The following is a 21351-nucleotide window of genomic DNA, read 5'->3' as shown; positions in this document are numbered from 1 at the left end:
GTTTAAAATTTAAATACATTTAAAATAAAATTTAAGATTACTTATTTTTATAATGCATTTCTCGTAATACAGGTGAAAATTAGGTATATAAGACTTAAAGAGGACTTTGTTCTCTCTCAAAGGACTGGAATAAATTATGTATGGGACCTATGTGGCTATAACTTGGAAAGTATACATAGTGGCCAAGGACAGGAGTTGAGCAGGTGAATGTAGACTGTAAGGCCTTGGCATTGAGATGAAGAGATGAATTCCATGTGTGCTGTCTAAGTACAATTCTCCTTACATTTTTTCCATTAGACTGGGATGCAGGTTTCAACAAAACTTAGACCTTGAGGTTTCCCTAGTGGTAACCTCTACAAGAGTTTTGCAAGCAGCATTTCTCTCACCTTGTTAGGAAAAAAAAGAGTGTTGCAATGATAGTAGAAAAAGTAAACTATAAGGTGTGGAGTGGATGCCTAATGATTAATTAGTGTTTAAAAGAACTAGGCAAATTTCCTTCAGCAACAAGGGACTTAGATATTTCTACTTCAACTATATTCCCAGATGCCTAGTAAAGTGCATTGCACATATTAGGTACAAGGGTATTGGGGATACATTATAAGTAAAGATTTCAATGTAGAATGCTACTTGATATATCTTCTGTTACCACATTCATGTTCTCCTTTTCTTGTCATTCTTTGAGCAGATATTATGAGTAAGATAGGTATATCCAGAATAAAAACTATTTTGGTTGCATTTGCAATCTCTTCAAAATGAGTATAACATTGTGTGTGTGTGTGTGTGTGTGTGTGTGTGTGTGTGTATCCTATATATGTATAGGATATAAATCATAATGTGAGAGTTTTGCACATTCTGTACTGGAACTAACAAAAAGCATGTAAAAGTGATCCCCTCTCAAATGACATATTTTAATAGGAGCTGTCTGCAGATGTACCTTGATGGGAAGGCTTGACTAATGACACTCTATTAAGCCAATACTGGAGACAGATTAGCCTTTCAAAATTATACTACCTAAATAATTTTCTATTCTGACCATTTGAAAAAGGTGGCACTGTGTAGAGATAAATATTTCCAAAGGATGGAAATATTAGCCTTTTTATTACTTTCTGCTGAATGTGTTATTTAGGAAGCTTGAAAAAGTATATTTTTCTCAGGGTATGGTAGCTTGCTGTAGTGTTATTGGAATTGCCAAGTATAAGGATGGCTTCAAGAAAGCCTCATACCTTCAGGAAGATGTCTAGAACATGTACAAATATTTCCCGACTTGGAAAATTGGCAGCCATTGGAAAGAAAAACACATATAAATAAATAAAAGTCTACAAATGTCCTTGCTTCTCTGAGCATTTTACCGACACTTGCCAGTCACTGTAATGGTGTTTTTTTAAACTATCTTAAATTTTACTTTCAGAAGAAATTAAATGGCCTAAAATGTTAAACACTGAACTTTTTAGTAACGTGGATATTGTAGGTTTGGCCCTGTATATCTGTTTCTGTCTCTCTCTCTCAGTTTCTATCTCTCTCCTTTCCCTCCACTCCCTCTCTCTCCCTGTCACACAACACACACACACACACACACACACACACACACACACACACACACACACACACACACACATTGACCAACTCTTCCCATTCTTGGAGGCTTCAATCACTCCAGGATAGTTGATCACCATATGAAGATGATGGATTTATTCCCTTTCATACTTGAAAAATGTATCATGCTTGATAAAAGGCAGAAAGTCTGCTCTTCACATGCACTCAAGGAAGAAGTAGTAAACATGGATAGAGAGGTGCATGAAGTGTAAAATAGTGTGATGATATTTGTAATGAGCAGAGCTTGTGTTTACTCCAGCCAGTACAATGCGAAAACTAGTTTGATTATTTTACCACCACCACCATCCTTCCCTCCACCCAAAAATATGCAGCCAGAATTAAATGACTGTCTGTTTGATGAATATTACCAAAATGTTTATGGGTTCCTGGTACATACAACCTTACTAAAATGGAAAATGAATCTCTTACATTGCATTCACTATACTGGTAGAGACTTCTCAGACATAAATAAATGCATAGAAAAGGGAGAGAGATTAGAGAACTATAACTCACTGTCAGCCTCCCGCCCCTAGGCTCTTCAGATGTGATACTCTGGTATGAGGCCAGAACTTTCAGAAAAACCTCCCCCAGTTCCCTCTACCTTTTTGGATTTGGCAGTAGCATTAGTGATAGCTGAGTTGAGTTTGGAGAGTTTACAGAAATCCTGTAGAAAATGGTCAGTTAATTTATCAAGGTAATTTCTTTATAGAAAAAAAATAGCTGCTGTGATTCCATTAAGGTTGAATTGTAAAGCCTTCTTCACTCTGCACTAAAGAGAAGACTTTCTGAGTTAAGTAAGAGACAAAGAATCTGTCTCTCTAACCAGGACTTTTACATGATTGTGTGCACTCAACTCCATTTGGAAATGCTCTTATCTTTTGGATTCTGTTGGTGTTGTGAATCATCTGTCCAATTACTTGTATTTTATATATTATTACACATGGTAGAAAACTATAACCCCTTCCTTTTGTATGAGTTATAGCAATAGAAACTTATGTGCTTGGTGAGGTAGATATCTCTAGGCTTATGTAACTTGCCTTATGTTGGCATTAATATATTAAGAAAGAGATGTGGGCCCAGCAACCACACTCAGCCCCATTGAAACTTTTATTGTAACAAAGCTATGAGGAAAAAACAATATATATTATTTCTTTTATGTCTTGTGCAGAAGCATTGGGCTGAATCAAATTTTGCTGGCTAATTCTATGTCTGGTGGTTTTGTCTATTCAAATCGCACAGTGCAAGCCCTCGACCATCAGTAAGTGAAGGAAAATATTGCATCGTAGGAAGGAGAGAAATAGAAATGAGAGCTGTCAGATTTGGCAAATAAAACATAGGATGTCCAGGTACATATGAATTTTGATGAATAACAACTTCATTTCAAGTATATTCTGAAGTGTATACCTATTCTAAATGCTCATTTTTATCTGAAATTCATATTGTACTGTGTACATTGCATACTTTCTCTGCCATCTTTATGTGGAACCAGCTTTAGTTCAGTTATAGATTTTCCTCTTTCATCTTGTTTGTAGAATAAAAGGTCGCTTCCTCACCCACCGGCTATGGTGTGGCCGGGAAGGCTAGATCAGCTTATTTAACAAGCTGCCAATGGGTGGTGATGGGTGGTCTTCTGGTCTTAGAAGAGCTTCTACTTCTTCCTGTTTCTTCTAGCAAATCTTGTCTTGTGCTTCTTTCACAGCTCCATAGCAAAGCTGCTTTCCTGGCAGTTGTAGGGGTCACTAAATCCAGGTTCATAATTCTCTCCTAACTGAGGGACTAAGTCAAGGAGAGGACAGGTTTTGTTTTGGTTTGGTTTTATGTTGTTGTTATTCCAAGGAGATTTACCTGCTCAGCCATCTAGGCTGAATAAGAGTATCAAAGTTACTCTGGATTTTTTTCTGCATAGCTAGAAGTGCTCTAGACTAACAAAACATTTGGTTACTCTCCACCTCATTTGTGGCCCCAAACCTCTAGTGCAATTGCAATGGATATCAATTAGTAATGATATTCTGGCCCAAGATCCTATATTCTGTCTTACTGCTCAGGCTGTTACTGACTTTAATCTACAACTGGTTACTGATATACTTAATTGTATAGTACATCATCAAAAGTAGTTCATTCCTGTGAATTATATCATAAATCACTCATATTAACTTTACAAAAGTATATAAGAAATAACTCAAAATTGGACTATATTATCCATTTTATAAACAATGCTGTCTCAAGTATAAATGACAATCTCTAAAGAAATAATGCTTTTTAGCTGGGTGCTGGTGGCTCACACCTGTAGTCCTAGCTACTCAGAAGGCTGAGATCTGAGGATCTCAGTTCAAAGCCAGCCCGGGCAGAAAAGCCCAAGAGACAATTATCTCCAATTAACCATCAGGAAATCGGAAGTGATGCTGTGGTTCAAGTGGTAGAGCACTAGCCTTGAGTTGAGGAACTCAAGCCCCAATGACTGACAAGATAATATAATGCTTATGATTATTCTAAATTCTGAGATTTCAATAGAAACAGTACTTTATTGGGCGTCTCCAGTTGATATGTCATTGTTATCTTTGCCATTTCTGAATGTGCTAAGGGACCCAGTGGAGGGCTATTGAGGGCTATATCTATTGATAGACCATAGATCTATCAACAGTGTTACCTTCGCCACACCCTCTCATTGACTTCAATGTATAACCTGTCATCAGTCATTGTCTAGTAGTTGAGAAAGTAATTCTTGGGTTAAAAATGGGCAAGCCATGTGCTGCAATATCTGTCTGTCTGTCTGTCTATCTATCTGTCATCTAACTATACAAACACACAGCAAGTATAATCTTGAGTTCTGGCTATTAAAAATTAAAGATAAAGTTTAATGATTACTACATTCCAGATGCTATTTTGTATACTTTGTAGGAATTAAATAATTTTCTTCTCATATCAACTGAATGAGGTAGATTTAGTAACTTCTAAAGTCAAGCAGTTAAGTGTCTGAGTTATCTTTGAAACCAAATTTCATTGGACTGCAAATCCCTCATTTTTTTCTATGCTATATACAAAATGTAGGAGATTGTGAAATATAAAAAGAGTACTTCTATACATAATATAGATCAATGAAGACATGAAAAGTAGTTCCTACCAAACCCTGGAGGAGTGTTTTTAATGAGACTCCAAGGTATGCAAGTCTCTCAGCTTCAATATTACCATTTTCCTTCTGTAGGGTTCACACAGCCCTTCTGATAAAGACAGACTTTTTGAACTGTCTTTTTAGACAATTGCCAAAGCCAGTGTATGTGGTGTATCTTATAGAGGACATTAGAAAATATGTTGAAAACTTAATTCCTTATGAAGTACCTATTCTAAATGGTAAATATTCAAAACTGGTCCAATTGAATTTTCTTATTGAGAGCTAGCCCTTTTTAAAGAAAACTTCCAGGTGAAAAATTTTCAGCAGCAAAGTGTCTGCTGTGCAATATACAATTGGTGACCAGCCAGCAACAAAATTAATTAGACATGCTATTGATATTGTGCTATCAAATTTCAAGAGGGAATGCTCTTCTCTCAAAAGATTTAAACAGCAGACATATACTATTTAAAATACTAATTCCTTTGATGAGAGCCAAGGCTAGGAAGGTATCAGTTTGGTGCATGGAATACATTCTATATAATTAGATTAAAATTTATGTAGGAATTTATTTTGTCCCAAGTCTGTAGTATTCACCTTCCATCCTGCAATAGTTACCCTTGCCATCCCAAAGTGATTGATAACCTGTGCTTTGGTATCTCATGGCTCCATGAGCTGAATGATCAGAGAGTGGGGCACCTAACCCCTCTAAGGCTCTGTTTCACAAAAGTAATGAAGATAATCAAACTTTTATGTGTTTCTGATGTTATTATCCCTGTTCCTTAAGGTCAAATAATTAAAAATAAAAACTCTCTAAGTGCTATAGAAATGCTATACTCCTGTTTTCAAGATTTCTCAGATATTAACTAGTGCTCTAATTTTAGGTAGCTATGCCCTAAGTAGATTATCTTGTTCTAGGAAGTTGAAGGTGGATTATTTCGTTATTTTTCTCTTCTTTACCCCTAAAATGATTATAATAAAGTTTGATCATAATAGTTGTCTTTTCATATTAGTGAAAATATTTCTGAAATTAGAGATGATGATTCAAATGTACTTCCAGAATCATTGGAGAGGAAGGTGAGTAAAGATTTTTTTCAGGCACTGATGGCTCATGCCTATAATCCTAGTTATTCTGGAGGCTGAGACCTAGAAGATCAATTCAAAGCCAGTTTATGCAGGAAAATCCTAGAATCTCCATTACCAGTTAATCAGCACAATGCAAGAGGAGGTATACAATCCTACATCTCTTTCCCTTGACAAGTTCTTTTCACTTTTATTTTATAAATATTTAATTTGGGGGAAGTACGTAGGTATGAACTCAAGACAATTGAGTTGTGCCCCTTGCACCCAATCTCTAACCCTTTTTGCTTTGAGGTATTTTTAGTTATGGTCTCATATTTAGGCTGAATTAAGTATCTGGGATGCCAAATGGGAACTACCACACTCAGTCCACTTCTCATATAGTTGGCATTACAGATGTTAGACACTGTGCCCAGGAAAGTTCTTTATTTTTTATACCTCCTCTCCTAATTCTTTTCTTTAGATAATAGTAGTTGTATGTGATTCAAAACTTGAGTGTTAGGAGTTTCTTCAGATTTTTTGACAAAATCTGAGGAAATTATTTCACTTGACTGTATGAGGTCAATTTCCACCCCACCCCCCCCATTGTGTATATCCATATTCTTTGTATTGTTATATCAAAACTTCAATACTTTGTCCCAAGTATAATAGATGGCAAGTACAAACACTAATGAAGGTCTAGCATACCTTGTCTTAAAATACCTCTCTGGATTGTTCGTCAAATAACTGCTGACACTACATATATGGTGATGGAAGAGAAATAAGTGAGAAAATGTAAAATGGATGATAGATTTCAATATTACATTCTTCCATGAAAATTCACAATTTTATATGAACTGATAAAATATATTTCAGGAACATTGTGTGAAGAGACAATAGCAGGGCTGGACTTGCTGCCCCCAGATGGAGCAGAGAATGGTCTTATTTAGGTATTTCCAAGGTTCTTGAGTAAGGGTGTCTGACAAAATTCTCTGGAGGACTCAGCATGCATGTACTCAAGACTCATCTGATAATTTTTTGATTGGGATGCACTGATTAGCAGAGCTGGAATTTAAAGTGTAAGCTAGAAATCTCAGAGAGAGTTTATTACTTCAAAAGCTGAAAAAAGGCGAACATATGTGTTAAGAAGGCAGAGATTCAACTGAATATGCCATAATTTGCAGGAAAGATCTCAGACAAAAAATATTTCCCACAGACCAGCCTGCCACCCTACTCCCAATTCCTGTTGTTAGAGAGTGGCTCATTTGGACTTCTTACCAGAAATCACCTGTTCATGTGCATATTATAAATTAAGCAATGCATTAAGCCACTGATTAACACTTTAGCACAGATGAGATTAGTTCTCACCTTAATCCCAAGGGAAATGAGGTCCATGGCAGGTAAATTATTTCTGATGGCTGTGTGAGAGTTGAGAGAGAGTTTTTTTTAACAAGGGGCGTTGTTCCCAAGGAGAGCAAAGCCAGATGTAACACCTCTGTAAAAGGAAAGAGCCTTAAGGGCTATGTGGGAGGGGTGGGGGATGAAGGCAAAGTACACTTTTGCCAGAGGTTATCCAATTGCCCTTGATGGAGGGAGCCTGCTTCTCTAATACTTACAGGCTCTAGTCTCCCTTGCTTAGAATGACCCTGGACTGACCCTGGCTCATTTAAATGCAAAGCAACAGAAGGAGAAAGGCTGGAGGGACTTAGTCCTATAATTTAGGTTACACAGTATTAAACAGCTGATTGGTTTGGCCCATTCAAAGAAGACAAAATACATGGGCTATATATTCATAGCGACTGAATTTTATTTGTCAATTCAGGAAAAACAGTTAAACTATATTAAACCAATGGAGAGAAAAGTTTTTCAATCTCCTTGCAAATACTATTTTACTTGTTCACCTGAAGTTCCTCCAGAGTGGTGGGGCTATCTAAGTCCTCTGGTGGGAAAGGAAATTGACCTTTGGATCAAATATTATTATACCCCCTGGTTGAAAATGTAAATGTGGAGGCAAACCAGGGACCTAGACTAAAGGAAGGAAAGAGGTAGGAGACAAATGGTTATATTTGTCTGTTTTAAGTTATTTGACAACTAAGGATACACATAAAGTTCTGGTAATGGATGTTAATGAAATGTTTTGATCTTGGGACATTGCTAACCATGAACGCCATATTTTCTTAATTACTTTTTTCAAGCTATCAGCAAGGTCTATTTCTCCATAAGGCTTAGAGTTAGCATGCAGTGTAGAGACAATGATCCCTTTAAAATATGATTTTCTTTTCTATCAATCAATAACATTTTATTTATTTATCTATCAATAAAATGTTAGTTTACATTCTGAAATAGCATCATATTTTAGAGAAACATTGAAAAAGTTTATACGAAAGATTTTCATTTACTTTTTATGAGTATTCTGTTCTTGGATCATTCACTTGATTTTTGGTCAATTAACTTGAGTCTTGGATTTAATTTTTTTCTTTTTCTTATTTGTCCATGTAAAAGCGAGATTAAAGCACAATATCAAATCAAGCAGTAGAATTTAAACTAAGATGAATACATGGACTCTCCTTACTTCTCACTTCAGAAGTTAGCATCCAATCCATAAAGCAGAGCAAATGTTTGCAATTATGGAAGCCAGTTGAAGTGGCATGAGTATTGACCACTTTCTTAAAGGAAGCCCAGAAGCCAAGACTTAAATCTTGGCAGATAATAAACTGGAATTAAAATCTAGTTACTACTAATTTATTGGAAATCTGCTCAAACTTCTCCAAGAGTAACATTATAGTCTTGGTAGCACAGAAAGGGAAATACTCTTGTCTTTTTAATTTCTTGAATGACCTTATTACCCTCTCATGAACTTCAAATGTGTAGATCAAATATTGAAATTGCGCACATACTATATCTTTTCTATTTTTATTGGCTGGCTAGTTACTTCCTGTAAAGTTCAGTGCCATGTCTTAGTCATCCTTGAAATGATTCTTGAGTGTTTATGACCTTTTGTAGTGGTCAATTCTCAAGAGTCTACTTTAATTAATTCTCAAATACAACCTCTGTAGTGGCATCAGAGTCACCCAGAAACTTTTTAGAATACAAAAGTCTTGTGGGCAACCCCAGAAATAATGAATCGAAAATTCAAATTCTGAGGCAAGAATGAAAACTGGGGGAGAAAGTCTATTTTAACAGGTTAGATCATTCTACACACAAACCAAGTTAGATCATTATTACTTCAGTACATTTCTTAGTTATATTCCATTTGAGGGTGATTTCTTGGACATCCATTACACATACCTTTACTTAGAATCAGGTACTAATAAAATACTATATTTTTAAAGTTTCAATATAATTTGACAACACTTAATTTCTTCCCATGCTAGTCCTGCGAACATGCATTTCTTGTATGTGCATGTGCACAAACACAAAAGAAGCTAGGAGACAAAAATATTCATCATTATTTAAATATTCCAAGAGGTGGAAAGTGAAGTACCTCTTCCATTTGGAAAATTCCAGGGAAAGGGTGAAATCGGCAAAATTCCCTCATATCAAGCAAACCAACTTGTACTGATTATCTTGTAGATTGTTATTAGAATATATAGATTGAACATTTCCATTTTCATCTCGGACATTTCTGAGTTAAATTCTGTGTGACAAAACATGGAGGTTCAAACATCAGCTGAATTGAGTGCTGTGCCAGTGCTAGATGAAACTTCATAAAAACAAACTATAAACTATGAAAACATGTATTTGTACACTGATAAAAGCAAATATCTTGACCCACTCTGCTCCAACACCAGAAATCCCTAGAAGTTTAACAATACCTATAGCCCTGGTTTTGATTATAGAATTGTTTTCCCATGCTTTGCATATGTATCCTGTTAGTGAATTGGAAATTTAAGCAATTTGTTCCTTACATCTTAGTGCACAGTAGAGTATCATTTGGAGCTGTTTTTACAAAGTTCCTTCTTGGCAAGTTAGTGACGGCAGCTTAGTGGAGTAGTATAACAGATTTCTGCAGCAAATTTCCTCATGATGATGGCTTAAAATTCAGTAAATGTTTTTGCAGAACTTTCAGATCTGGAAACGTGAGCAGGAGTTTTCAGAAAGGGCAGAAGTTGACAATAGTGATATAGAGAGCTCTAAGATCACCTTTCCTGGTATGATTTACAGAGTGACATGCCTTCTAGTTGAAGACTTTTGTTCTTTTCCTGCCAAACAATCTCTTATTCTAATCATCTTGGTCCATCAATAAGATAGTGATAAAAAACAAAAATTTCTCAAACAAATTATTTGGCAAAATTACTTCATTCGAAAAACAGCCTCAAGACACTGTTGAAGATTCACATAGCCCTCATCAGAAACTGAGGCAGTAATAACATATAAAAACCATATGAATACAATTTTATATTTGGTTAATGGACATCAGATGAAACACAATCATTTGAGAAACAGCTCAATCTTTTATACTTGAGTACATTTCACTTAAATTTCTTTCAACTTGCATTATGTTGACCAAATCCAGGTTCACTATGTTCTGGTATGTAACATTTTAAGTGGGCATGTCAGGTGATAAATGTTCTGCTCTCTCTGTGCTTGAGTTTGAGTAGATGCTTTGGAACTGTTGTACTAGCTCATTTATTATTAAATACAACATCGATTGACATGGAATGTTGGAATCTCTTAGTCATAAACTTTAGAGCCAGTCATAGATGAACTTTAACCTTAATATTAACACTTCATCTGTGACCTTTATAGAATTAGACTATTTGTAAAATTAAGGATTAAAATACTCACCTCACAGAATATAGGCCCTGAGCCAGGCACCGGTGGCTCATGTCTGTAAGCCTAGTTACTCAGGAGGCTGAGATCTGAGGATAGTAGTTGAAAGCCAGCCCAGGCAAGAAAGTCTGTGAGCCTCTTATCTCCAGTTAACCATCAGGAAATCGGAAGTGACACTGTGGCTCACGTGGTAGAGCACTAACCTTGAGCTCAGGAGCTCAGGGACAGTGCCCAGGCCCAGAGTTCAAGCCCCATAACATACATATCCTGATACTTAAGTAAATGTTAGTTTCTCCTATTCAGGGGAAAGAAGTGAAATTGCTTTTGACAAGCTAATCTTAATTAAGAGGCATAAACACTGAGTTGTGCCAGTGACTCGGAGGAAGTATAACGTTTGCCATCGTGCAAGGTCACTCATGAGCTGTGGGTATGGATACTAGATAAGGTATTTGGCAGAGATGAAGAGAAAGTCTTAGGGAAAAGAAAAAAGTTTAAAGGAAAAGACCTGAAAATTGCCTCTCTGTGTTTTGGTTTACTTTTCAATTATCTTCTTAAAACTAATACATACAATGGTAAAATGTGTTCCTATTCATAAGGATATCATGTAATGTTTGAAACATCTTTACATTGACTGATGTTTAAGTCAGGTGAATCATTTGTCTTCTCAAACATTTGTCATTTTTTATGGTAAAGTTTTCAAAATCTTTTGTGAAGTATCACAACACATTATTGATTTCTATCACAACCCTACTGTTTATAACATACCAAAACTTCTCCCTATTTAGTACACAAGCTCTCCCCACTTTCCCTCCCCCATTTCTACCTAGCCTCTGGTAATCAGCTTTGTACTCTCAATTACCGATTGACAAGAATAAGATAAAGATTTTTGACTCAGTGGAGGAAACAATATCAAATAATAAGACAGAAGCACAGAATTTTGAGGGAAGATACAAAATCTAGAATTGGGAGGAAGGAGAAATTTTTCCTAATTGAACTACAAGATCATGCAGAACTAATTATAATACAATACACACTGTAATGCAATGGGGGCTACAAGTGACAAAGGAGCTGTGGCAATGAAGCAGTGAGTGATATTGAAATTGTTTTGACACCAAGTGGGGGACTGAGGGCTTTCTGAAAACTTTTTCCTTAGGCCCTCTCACCTCCTCTACCTTGGAGACAAGTCTGTATTTGTAATATACATAATTTATTATCACCCCAGGTGACTATCTCCTGAATGATGATCTTTATCTAACCTATAAAACAAAAGAGTGATGGAAAATCATTGGCAGGGGGCACCTATAGTATTCATTCTTCATGCTTTCATGTAGACAGTAATATTTTTCAAGTTTGTTCTGACTTCCAGAAATCAAGTATCAAGAGAACCATTGAACCATGTCTCTATGTTTTGTGAAATAATAATTATGGTGTGAAAACATGTTTCACACCATAATTTTTAATGTTTTAATGCAATTGTAACATGCCTAGTTAGCCAAAAGGGAATACCAAATCAAGCAAATTCATGAGGATGAATTGTCCTTATATTTATTAAGGCTATCAATAGCATAGTTTTCCTTTGAGCCCTTTAATTTATGAAAATAATACTTTCTAACTAACCCATTTGTTTTGAAGTTTATTGCTATCAACCACACTCAAAGTGAAAGTTTGGGGTAATAACTGCTTTCTACTCATCTATTAACACCAAAATAATCTGGATAAATCCTGGAAATGACACATTACCAAAATATATCTAAATATGTTGTTTAAATTATTTAGATACATTAATAGTTACTTGCAGCAATTTGAAACACAAGACGTCCATGAGAAAGCCCTGCTGTGGAGGTCCATAAGTCCCTAACAGATAATTCTCAGTATAAGCTTTGTCTTTAAAGGAATTCACAATTGTGGGGCTGTGTTCATTCTTTACATTTGCCACTTGATCTTCAGTGGTATGTAAACAGTCTGTAACAAAGTATCACCAATGCTCTTGGAATGCCATGAAAATCTCATTTTAGTCCATGTGTCATAGGGTTAGTGCCCTCTATACCTAAGATGCTAAACATCTGGATATTGCACTGATATTCTTAAAGTGCATGCTAGTTGTTCAGAATACATATAGATACAAAAGCAACAGAAAAAGTAATAGCCATTATACTTACAAGGCATTGAAATGTCAGTAAAGAAGAAGATCAAAATACACCAGACTACATTAAAGGAAAATTTCACAATCTTCTACACTCTAGCAGTTTCAACATGTTTCTGTCATTTTCATCTTCCAAATAAACTGTGAAAAAAATATACACCAGACTACAGACACCATTATTACAGGACCATTGACTGCTTAGGATAGAAAAAGGAACTTTGGGGCAACTTCTGAGTATAAACAGGCTTGATTTTCTTAGAATACACAAAGTTTAATAAGAAGACTGTTGCAAACAGATGCCAAATCAAATAAATATGATCAGTAAAGTTTTTTATTTGACTAAACATATAGTGTAAGAATGTCTTGTACAATGGCTAAAAGAACAGGAGTCTGAGTTTTTAGATTTATATTCTGCGACAAGTACATGAGTAATTTTCTGCATGTGCTACTTTGTTTTCTGAAAAGTGGGTATAATACATATATTCCATAGAGTAGTTTTGAGGATTGATTGAGTATACCTAATCATTTTAGAGTGACCTGTTATATAATAAACCATCATAAAATTTCAATTATTTTATCATTAGCAGCTATTTAGTACTAACTTTGACCTGGGATAATCATGAGACAATAGTACTTTAAATAAATTCTAGAACATATGAATATGCATATTTTATAACAATCATATCCCCTCCACTTCTGTTGTTTCCCTCCTCTCCTCCCCTCCCTATCATTTTGGAGGTTTTGCCCCCATTGCTTCTTTCTGTTCTCTCATTAACGAGGCAGCAAGTGAACTCTGGCATTTTAGAAAGCTTTTCAACAAAAATAGGACAAAAACCATGGGGTTTTTGTTGCCTTTTGGCTAAGCTAATCATTTAGGCAAATACCTTTTCAACAAATAAGTCTTTCACCAACTCTGTCAATATAATTACTAAAGGATGGAAACTCGAATTTAGGGATTTGTTTCCATATAGAAATAGAGGATTTATTGATTGTCCTGGTGGTTACATGACTATATGTGCTAAAACTCACATAAATGCACAAATTGTACTTATGTAAAGTATACTTCAGTAAGCCTCATCAAAGAAATGTGCACCATCACTACATTTTTCATTTTGGTGTTAGAAAAGTAGAGGTTTGAATGATATGTGGATTGCTGATTGGCTAGCCAAAAGCAAAAAGATATAGCAGTAATTAATTCTCAAGGCAACTGTGGCAGTGTGCCCCTGGAGTCCCACCTTCTCAGAGCCCAGGAGTTTGAATTCAGTCTTGACAATAGCCAGACCTTATCTCTCAAAAGATAAAGATAAATTTAATTTTTGAGTTCTTTGTATATTTTAGATATGAGGCCTTTGTCCGTTTTATGTCTGGTAAAGATCTCCTCCCAATCTGTGGGCTTTCTGTTTATCTTGCGAGCTATGTCCTTTGCCATGCAGAAGCACTGCAGTTTGATGCAGTCCCATTTGTCCAACTTTTCTTTGATTTGTAGCATTTCTGGGCCTTTATTAAGAAAGTTTCTTCCTGTGCCAAGGAGCCCAAATGTTCCTCCTATTCCTTCCTGTAGTGTTTTCAGGGTATCTGATTTTACTTCGAGGTCTTTGATCCATTTGGAATTGATTTTGGTGCAGGATGATATATGAGGATCTAGTTTTAGTTAACGGTGTTGAAGCAGTTTTGCCAGCATTATTTGTTGAAGAGGCTATCTTTCTTCCATCCTGTTTTTAGCTTCTTTATCAAAGATTAAGTAGCCATAGATCTGCAGGTTCATTTCTGGGTCTTTGGTTCTGTTCTGTTGGTCCTCAGGCCTGTTCTTGTGCCAATACCAAGCTGACTTTATTACAACAGCTTCCTCCAAGTTATGGAAACAAGTGGTATATCACTGTTGTAGGTATTTTCAACATGCCATGTGAAACCATACCTTTTTTTCTCTCTCATATTCCATTCTCGTGGTTTTACCCCTGCTATCACTGTAACTGATCTTAGTACCCTGGACACTGCATATACGTGTATTGGAACTAGGGAAGGAAGAGGGAATACCAAAATCAAGAGACAAAGGATAAAAAGACAAACCATTGCAATAGCGATATAAAACCACTTCGTGTAAACCACTTGTACAACTCATGGGGGGGGGGAGGGAAGGGAGAAGGGGGCAGGCGGGGAAAAAATGAAGGAAGAGGTAACAAGTTGAATAAGAAATGTACTTGCCTTACATATGAAACTGTAACCCCTCTGTACTTCACTTTGACAATAAAGAAGGAAAAGAGAGAGAGAGACATGAGTAGGAGGGATTCTCCATGAAAGTGAGACTCCATGGGTATATAAGCTTCACTCACAAGGACACCACATCCTCCAAATGACACCAGTGTGGTTGCTTTCCCTTTCTGGAATTTGCCTCTCCCTCTATAAAGGGAAGGGTCTGTACTGGAATTTCAATAAACTCAAGCAATTCTCTGCCAAGGCGGCTAGTTTTGGGGGATGGGGGGGTGGTAAGAGGAAGTGCTGGAAGAAAGATTTGTTCAAGTGTCAGAAAGTAAATCATGTGTCACAAAAACAGGTGGAATGGATAATGTCTGTGACACTGCAGAAACATCTGCTCGCCTGTAGCAATGTCTGGGTCAAGATGGAGCCACCTGGGTTGAAATGATGGATCAAGTTGCCGAAATCAGAATCTAGTTGACCCAAAACATTTTGGCCAGTGTAAAAAGGAAAAGACTATAATCATTCTTACTGTTTTCAGTATTGTTTCTGCTTTAATTTTTGGTGAACTTTTTAGAAAATAGTCAAGGAATAGAGAAAATAAATTAGTTAAAGTTACTGTCTGTGAGAGAATATGCTAAAAACAAAGATTGTGCCTAAGAGGAGTATGTATTAATTTCTGCATCTGAATATTTTTTATCTTTCTTTTCTCTTATACTTGCTCAAGTAGATCTCTTTTAATGGGAGAAGGGAGACAAAAGCATATTGTTGAAGGATGACATCAATATAGAATTTGAAAGTTGTACAGAATATAGTATGTGAAAGAGTAACGTAGAATGTGAAATTAATTCTTCCAGCAGTCTTGATATGTGGTATATAGTATAGCTTGATTATGATTTGGGGAAATGGATTTACATTTCCAAGTACAAACAGATCTACTCAAAATAGTAAACTTAATGAACTGGTTATTTTGGGAAAAAAAAAAAAGACTTGGCTTTCCTGGACAGATAAGCAACTTTTATAAAAGATGCTCCTTAAATGCAATATAAATGAAATCTTCCAGTCATAAAACAAGGTAGCTTTCTGTCAATTACTTGCCAAATGATGGTACCTAATTAGAATTAGTATTTTAGTGGCTCATAACCTACAAAGGGTATGGTTAATAGATGTATGTTGAACCGCTGAGAGATGGACATGCATCTCAAAAATACACTGGAATGTGTTCCTCAATACATTCCACTTCTACTGTAAAATATTTGCCATATGACATTCACTTAGCCACATATAAATGAAATTCTTTGCACTACCTTATGAGTTGTTTCCCTAGTCATATGTGGGTAACAGAATCAGGGGTGCAAAAAAGGAAGACTTTTAAAAGTGAACTCCTTGACTTAATTTGTTTTTGAAACGCATACCTGTGCCTTGCATTGAATGAATTGCTTTTGTCTTGTTGTTATTTTAGTGCTTAGTATGTGATAGGCATATGCTACACACACTCTCTCTCTCTCTCTCTCTCTCAAACAATTCTTTGAGTAAAGAATTATAATTCCGGGCTGGGAATATGGCCTAGTGGCAAGAATGCTTGACTCATATACATGAAGCCCTGGGTTCGATTCCCCAGCACCACATATACAGAAAATGGCCAGAGGTGGCGCTGTGGCTCAAGTGGCAGAGTGCTAGCCTTGAGCAAAAAGAAGCCAGGGACAGTGCTCAGACTCTGAGTTCAAGCCCCAGGACTGGCAAAAAAATAAAAAAGAATCATAATTCCCACTTTATGGATTAGGAAAACTGAGACTAAGAGAGATCAAATAATTTGCCTAGCAAGGCCATAGTCAGATAATGGTGAACAGCTGGGATTCAAAAATCAAAGTGACTTTTCTTATAAGTATCGTGTGCTAGCCGATTGCACTACTGGAGCTCCAACTTTTCTATCATACCAGAGCTTGTGTCAGTGCCCAGAGATTGACATTATATTGTTTTCCTTTAATATACTAGTTATTGTTATTCAAATGTATTTTCACTGATCTAGTCTAGGGGAAATTTATTCTGACTATCCCACAATTCTCATTTAAATTTACAAATAACGCGTTTATTGAAACAGGTTTATTAACTCCCACAATAACCATACTTTAAAGTGTAAAAATCGGTATTTTTTTTTTTGCTATATTCACCAACTGTGTAACCATGACCACTATTCAGTTGCAGAGCATTTTCATTACCTGGGAAGCAAACTCTGTATTCTTTAGAAACCCTGCATTCATTTAGTATCTTTCCTAGCCACTGGCAACAACTAATCCACTATCTGTCTTTATGGATTTGCATGTTTTGAACATTTTACATAAAGTCGATCAAAATGTGACATTTTGTGAATGATTATCTCATTTAACGTTATCTTCAAGGTTTATCCATGTTGCAATTTTGCATCAAGACATTGTTCCTTGCTTACAGCTGAATAGTATTTTGTTCTCACAAATACACTATGTTTTTCTTCACTCAGCATATATTGTAACCATTTAGATTTTTCAACTTTTATACAAGAGTTTGTAGGTATGTTTTCAGCCCCTTAGCTATACAACTCAGAATGGAATTACTGGGTAATATGTTGATTTCTTTTTTATTTTACTGGGGCTTTGAACTTATGGCTTCACACTTTCTCAGCAGGCACTGTGCCATTTGAGCTACAGCTCATCCCTCTCTATATGTAATTTTATAAGGACCTTAAGAATGTTTTCTTCCATAGATACATCATCTTGCATTCCCATGAATAGTGTATGAAATTTATTTCTTCCATTATTAAAAACTACCATGGCAATATTAATTTATATGGATAGGTACCTGATTGTGGTTTTGAGTTGAGTTTCCCTGATGTCTAATGATATCATCTTTTCATTTAGAAGCACCTCATGCCATAGGTTCTCTCTTTGTGCTACTTTTGATAAAGTCCTGTGTTTTCTTTGGTGTTTGGGCTTTTTTTGTCGTATCCAAAACTGTTTTCTTTTTAAATATTGTTTTCGTCTTTTGGTGCTTTCCTTGAGCTATTTTGATCAAGGTTAGCATTTTAACACTTGAGCCACAGCTCCACTTCCAGGTAATAAAACTGCTTTGTGATGAAAATTTACCCTTCTATTTTCTATTACTTCACAATCTCATCTTTGCTGTTTGTTTCTGCATCATTTGTTAAAAATATTTAAGCCCTTTCTATTGAATTGTATCCATGCTTTTGTCAAAAATCAATGGAATATAAATGTAACTTAGAATATATTAAATTTATTTTATCTAAATATCGAGGCTTATTAGTTATGTTTACTGTGAATTTAATTTAGACATTTAAGCTTCAAACAAATGAGATAGCAGAAAGGTACGAAATGTGCTTACTTGCTGTAAAATAGTTTTTTGAAAGAACTTTATCATCAAAGAAGCAAGAGAAAGCTGCTTCTAACCTTGAAACTAAACACAATTGAGTCTTCGTTGTAGTACATTTTTATTCTCTGTAATAGTTTTGCCATAACTGTGAAATGGATTTATCAAGAGCCAGATTGGAATAATGTAATATATAAATGTCATCATTGGCTGCCTTCTATAAAATTCAAGAATTTCTCACTGATTAGCAACTAAAACTTCAAACACGAAAAGTCAAGCAAGCCAGATAATTATCTGGCACAAATTAAACATAATCAAAGAACACTTCTGAAAAGAAGAATAGCAGAAATCATTACTCATCTGTAAAATGCCAAAGAATGAAAATTTCAAGGCTCGGAAGTACTTTCTTCCCCCTGATTTTCCTTTGATTGAGATTATCCAGAGATTTGTTTCAAAGAATAGCAATGGATGACAGAATATTTTGGTACCCAGATATGGATCATCGGTTGTACAAACAAACTAGAGGGAGAGAAATTTGGCTTTGAATTGCATATGTTTGTGACTTGAACTTTTCTAAGTCAACGTTTATGATAGAGACAATAAGTGGCAGATGTTAAGAGGAGGGTGAAGAGTCTTGTGCTTACTGTGCCCCTAATGCTTCTCACCACGTTCAATAAGTTTATTTCCAGTGGATAGTATAGCTGTGGTCAAGAGGCCCCGTATAGCACTAAGAAAATTCAGACTTTGTTCTTAAATCTTCCAAATAGTGAGTGGCTGCTTTGTAAATTAATATTATGTATATTTTAAAGTTACAGTGTAGCCAGAGAAGTTAAGTTTCATTTATCTTTGAGGACAAGTCAGGAAAAATAAAAATGCCAATACTGTATAATTGGTGCAAGGAAAAATAGCCAAGCTATGTGATACTATATCTAGTATATGAACTTCATGTAACCTTAGCCCAGGCTTTTCCCCCACATTGATTACATATCCTGAAAAGCATGAAAGAAAGTCACTATGAAGACACCAGGAATGGTTTTAAGGATGCTGATATAGCAGAAGTTGTGTTATTGGTTCCTCAGGGAATAGTTTCATGAAACAACCACTACTGTATTTAAACTGGCCAACCTTCAGACTTTTTGATTAGTTGCACAAACATACACAAAAATTTATTTAAGGTCTCTGTGAGAGATGAGTTATTTATTCCTATGTGTTAAGAAATTTTAATTGTGAAGAAATTCGTGCTGATAGCCAAGTTTTTCTTATTTAATTAAAGGCTGATTTCTTTTAATCACTTTGCTATAATTTTGTATGTGTGCAAGTACCAAGGTTTGACTTCAGTGCCTCCCATTCTTGCTCAGCTTACTTGCTCACAGCTGATGCTCTATCACTTGACAAAATCTCCAGTATGTCTTTTTGCTGATTACTTATAGACAAGAATCTCATGAGCTTTTCTGCCTGGCTTCAAATCACAATCCTCCAGGTCTCAGAATCCACCGTATCTAGGATTACAAGGAAGAGGACCATCACCCATGTAGTTTGCTATAATCATAGCAGCAGCTACAAACTTATGTATATTTGAAGATATTCTTCCAAATTATGTTGGAACTCAACTTTCTTTAAAAGATTCATTTCTATGTTAACTCAATGATTTATGTTTTCCTGTGTGAAAGAGTATTCTTCCCTTTGATCAAGAATGCAAAATTGTCATAAGTAGTGTCTGTTCAGGAAATACTTTACTTTTTATACATTTTAGAGTTTTTTTGTCAGATGAAAGAAAGAGGCCAGCAGTCTCAGAAGTCTATGTAAGAGGCTTTCATTTCTTACCCTCCTGTTTTTCACTCATTCCATACCATAGTATATGGTTATTTATACATAAAAAACATTAAAAAGGCTATGTCAAAGGATTTCATAAAGATTGTTGCTGTTGAAATCAATTTGGTCATTAACATATGAGGATGACTTGAGTCACTATTTGCAAGGGGACAATCTGAACTTTCCTTCATATAAGGACATTCAGTAACAGGAATAAAAGTATAAAGTTGTCACTTGGATGGAGACTTAGAGAAAAAAAGCCATCATTTCTTTTAACATGTAGATAGAGAAATCAAATTGTCCAAAATTAAATGGAGTAGACATATTAATCAAAACACTATGTGTGTGGACACATATTCTCAATACTTGAATAATTTTATTGATAATTTTATTGATTTAAGTTGGTACAAATAAAATGTATCAGGTTTGAAAAACTTGTTTTTGACTTTCTGTAGTGCAAGACTTGCCAGAACTCATTTGGGTGTCTGAATTTTACTAAGGTTCTAGGTAAACTTCATGCATTTTTGTCAAGAAGAACCAGTCACATGAATGCTCTAGTTCCATATTGCCCATTCTCCTGGCCTATTTTATGACTTAAAGATACTGATTTCATCTCCTTTTCTCTCTTCTCCCTACTTTCTTTTATATTCCTTACTTTCTTGGCCATTATGTAGGGCAGGCTACTTCCAGCTAATTAGCCCTACATCAAAGTTAAGGTAGCTTAACTTTATCAGGGAAAGAAACATCCTTAAGGAGACCTATGGGGTCACATTCTTCAGGTATTACCCTATAAAATATTTATGTTCCCTGACTTCTCATTGTTCACAATGGACAGAAAGCTAGTACATGATAAATATGAACAATTACTAAATTACCATAAGATATTGATGCATGAGTCTTTCACCAGCAAAAACCCATGAAGCCAGAGTACTTTCCTTTCATGAAATCTCAATTGTGGACTTAGATAGCTGGTATGCTGTCTTGTAATTATCTTGTGAAAATGGAAATCCTGCAATAGATTTCAATAACTGATAAGCTGTATAACAGAAGTATGAGCCCACACAAGTAGGTTCACAAATTCATATAAATACTGTAATTGAGGCCTAAAAGTAATTATTAGATTTGATGTATTCATCAATAAAATTGGTGTAAAAAGAGAAAATAAACCAATTTGCCACCTTTCTGTGTCGGTAGCATAGGCCTCTAGCTCTGTATTTTTATCTGGGGAAGATTTATTTAGGAAAAGGTGTTGCTCCTGCAAGTTTGGATTTTGCCAATATATCCATTGTCTGTCAATTTCTGGGGCAAAACT

General features: G+C 35.6%; 1 long non-coding RNA gene across 2 annotated transcripts in view; it reads left to right on the top strand.

Moving 5' to 3' along the window:
- Nucleotides 1-21351, top strand: part of LOC125343471 — a 28996-nt gene that overhangs the window by 5968 nt on the left and 1677 nt on the right. The window contains exons 2-4 of one of the 2 annotated variants that reach the window (XR_007209342.1): nucleotides 2931-2933; nucleotides 15298-15305; nucleotides 18459-18469. This is a non-coding gene — a long non-coding RNA (uncharacterized LOC125343471). Of the gene's footprint in view, nucleotides 1-2930; nucleotides 2934-14312; nucleotides 14319-15297; nucleotides 15306-18402; nucleotides 18414-18458; nucleotides 18470-21351 lie in introns of those variants that run through there. The other variant, XR_007209341.1, reaches the window with a different exon arrangement.

The sequence above is a fragment of the Perognathus longimembris genome, chromosome 28 (assembly GCF_023159225.1).
Source record: "Perognathus longimembris pacificus isolate PPM17 chromosome 28, ASM2315922v1, whole genome shotgun sequence".
NCBI classification, from domain to species: domain Eukaryota; kingdom Metazoa; phylum Chordata; class Mammalia; order Rodentia; family Heteromyidae; genus Perognathus; species Perognathus longimembris.
This window is presented reverse-complemented; position numbering and strand designations above follow the sequence as displayed.